This window comes from Euleptes europaea, chromosome 4, assembly GCF_029931775.1.
Source record: "Euleptes europaea isolate rEulEur1 chromosome 4, rEulEur1.hap1, whole genome shotgun sequence".
NCBI lineage: Eukaryota > Metazoa > Chordata > Lepidosauria > Squamata > Sphaerodactylidae > Euleptes > Euleptes europaea.
The window spans coordinates 10,642,731-10,646,624 of record NC_079315.1 but is presented as its reverse complement, the minus strand read 5'-3'; positions in this window follow the sequence as shown (position 1 = coordinate 10,646,624).

The window sequence follows — 3,894 nt, the reverse complement described above, 5'->3', positions numbered from 1 at the left end:
TCCTAATTCACAACAGATTGAAACTGTCTCTCTTTGGTTAGTCATGTACATCAGCAGTCTCCCAACATGGTGTCTGCCAATGTATTTCCTGGCACCCTTCCCTTTCAACAGTTGTTAGCAGTGTCTTCCGCACAGGGGGTACAATGAAGGAAGTGGAGCCATGCTGGCAGAAGAAAAAGAACTGGTTTTTATATGCTGACATTATTCTTTACCTTTTTAAAGGAGAATCAAACGTTCAACTGCACCTTCCTTGATTAGATCTAAATTTACATTTATCCCACCCTGCCCAGGAAGTCGTTCTTACCTGATCACCATAGACTGAATTCACTCACATTGGCTATTTCTAGATGCCCTTCTCTTCAGAACATCTCCCATCTTTCTGTTGCTTATAACTAAGTATAAATATACCTTCCTATGAGCAGGTATATTTATACTTAGTTATAAGCAACAGAAAGACGGCAGATGCTCTGAAGAGCTGACAGGAAAAAAGTCGATTCCTTTGAAATGTGATGTCGGAGGAGAGTTTTATGGATACCGTGGACTGCCCAGAAGACACATGTGAGTTCTAGATCAAGTCAAGCCTGAACTCTCCCTAGAAGCTAAAATGACTAAACTGAGACTATCGTACTTTGGTCCTGTTATGAAAAGACAAAATCACTGCAGTGTGAATAAATTTTTTATTGTATGTAGCCGTTGGCCATCACAGTTTGCTAAAACAAATAAATAAAATACAAATGCAATCGATTCGCAAATAAATTGTTAACTAGATAATGGGATATACTAAAACATTTCAGTTTAAAAGAAAAGTAGCTGCTCCTGCCGATACCACGCTAGAATTTATTTTCTTTGCTGCAAGAGCAAACAAAGAGACAGATAACAGAAATATAGTTTTCTCTGCATCTGAGTGTGTATTGATACCAAATAATATTCCTGCCAAAAATTTAGCCCTGGGGCCTGCATACAATGGGCAAAATAGGATGTAATGAGGCAAGTCCCCCAGAGTAGAGGATTTCATAAATACAGACACGTTGATATCTTGGTGTTCGAGAGTAGCGCCCCACCACTAAAGCTGTTGGTATAGTTTGGAAGTGGGATGATGTGAAGGACGCTCTAAGATTGTAATTTGCGACGTTGGCTAAATAGGAAGTTCTAAAGTGGTCATTTCTAATTGATTTGTGCCACGGTGCTGCTTTCAATTTTACAATTAACGGTCGTTCAAAATCACTGGAAAAGACAATAACGCTAGGAAAAGTTGAAGGCAGCAGGAAAAGAGGAAGACCCAACAAGAGATGGAGTGACTCTGTCAAAGACCTCAGTTTGCAAGACCTGAGCACGGCTGTTGACCACAGGACGTTTCGAAGGTCATTAATTCATAGGGTCGCCATAAGTTGGAAGGGACTTGACGGCACTTAATACACACACAGGCATACACTCCATACATCTGACAAAGTGAGCTCTGACTAGGGTTGCCTACTCCAGTTTGGGGAATACCTGGAGATTTTGGGGTGGAGCCTAGGGAGGGTGGGGTTTGAGGAGGGGAGGGACCTCAATGGGGTATAATGCCATAGGCGGTCATTTCCCCCAGGTGAACTGATCTCTGTCTCCTGCAGGTCAGTTGTAATAGCGGGGGATCTCCAGCCAACACCTAGAGGTTGGCAACTATAGCTCTGACTGACCAAAGCTTATACTGGGACTAGATTGTATCAGTCTTTAAGGTGCCGCTGGGCTCCTTTTTGATTTTGCCGCAGTTGACTAGCAAGTCTGCTCATCTGGCATCATTCCTATGCTTGAACACGTGAACACATGAAGCTGCCTTATGCTGAATCAGACCCTCGGTCCATCAAAGTCAGTATTGTCTACTCTGACCGGCGGCGGCTCTCCAGGGTCTCAGGCAGAGGTCTTTCAGATCACCTACTTACCTGGTCCCTTTAACTGGAGATGCCGGGGACTGAACCTGGGACCTTCTGCATGCCAAGCAGATGCTCAACCACTGAGCCACAGCCCCTCCCCAGATATGCTGTTGCTATGCTTTTGGCTCTTGGGAGTTCAGTCTCTTTGCCATTCCTATTTTCCTGCTTAGGGAACATAAGATACCAGCTCGCAGTTGACTACTGACCTAAGCAGCAGCAGAAGCAGGCCAGAGTGGACAATAGGGTTGCCAGTTGGAAAATACCTGGAGATTTTGGGGGTGGAGCCTGAGGAGGGCAGGGTTTGGAGAGGGGAGGGACTTCAATGCCATAGAGTCCATTGGCCAAAGGGGCCACTTTCTCCAGGGGAACTGATCTCTGTCGCCTGGAGATCAGTTGTAACAGCGGGAGATCTTTAGCCACCACCTGGAGGCTGGCCACCCTAATGGACAACCTTAGCCTGCCCATCTCTTAGTCTTTAAATCGCTAGAAGACTTGGCTGATTTTGCTTCAGTGGATTAAAAGACTCCTTCCCCTCCCTCCCACCAGCAACACTTTTGGGAAACTCAGAAATCGAAATTCAGTATTTGTTGTCGAATGAGCAGTCGACAGATGGCTAGGTCAACGATCTAATGGCAACCTTCCATCAGGATTGTGCAAGGCTGGAATTCCCCCTTGCCCGCTCTCTTCACAGAAGTCACCTGACTTCCTTGGAAATAATCCCCAGTTTGAAAGGATCTAGCCGCCTTCCCCATCTCGCAGGCCTGGGCATGGTCCCAAACGGGCATTGTGCAACTCGGTCTAAAGAATCCAGCGGAAGATCCCCTTTGACAAAGGCAGAGGGCGCAAGAAGACAGCAGCCCAGTAATGTTTTTAACGCAGAAATGTGATGTGGGTCCGAAAGAGAGATGAAGGGAGGCAGAAGGAGAAGGAAAGAGACACACACAACACCAAAGATAGAAGCACGAGGTGAGCATTTTATAAATCCTTTCCCAGAAATGCATTTTTTCTGAAAATCAGGGTATGGGTTAAATGGGTCACGATGGGAGAGCCGAGTCCTTTGCTGAAACTGGGAAAGAAGGTATTGGTGTTTCCAGATTATCCTCCTCTCTCTGCTTTTGGAAAGGGTTGGTTGTCTTGGAGAAAGTGGTTGGTAATTCTGTGGCGGGCTGGTACTCTGTGGCTCTGTACCTTCCAGCGTGGGTGTAGTGGTTAAGAGCGGTGGTTTGGAGCTGTGGACTCTAATCTGGAGAACCGAGTTTGATTCCCCACTCCTCCACATGATTGGCGGAGGCTAATCTGGAGAACCGGGTTGGTTTCCCCACTCCTACACATGAAGCCAGCTGGGTGACCTTGGGCTAGTCACAGTTCTCTTAGAGCTCTCTCAGCCCCACCTACCTCACAGGGTGTCTGTTGTGGGGAGGGGAAGGGAAGGTGATTGTAAGCCGGTTTGATTCTTCCTTAAGTGGTAGAGAAAGTCAGCATATAAAAACCAACTCCTCCTCCTCCTCCTCCTCCTCCTCCTCCTCCACCACCACCACCACCACCACCTTCTTCTTCTTCTTCTTCTTCTTCTTCTTCTTCTTCTTCTTCTTCTTCTTCTTCTTCTTCTTGGTTGTCTTGTAGAAAGTGGCTGGTAATTCTGCGGCGAGCCCTTCTCTGTGTCTCTGCACCCGCCCCTTTGCCCTCTATGGTGCTGTGCATACATTTGGGCATATATACATTTTGCTACAGCATTCTCGTTTTCTAAAGGCTTCTGTGCTACATTGGAGGAACTAGTTTTATTTACTAAGGGTGACTAATAATACCAAGACATTATGCATCTATTGGTTATGCTCTTTGCCAGCAGAGTTATCAACTCTGTTGTGTCCAACAGGGATACTTCACTTGCAGAGAGAAAAACAAACAAGCCAAGCACTAATAATTGTGTTGTCTTTGCTCACGTGTGAAGTCCAGCCACCGTGACTTTTGAAGAAGAAGAAGCAAG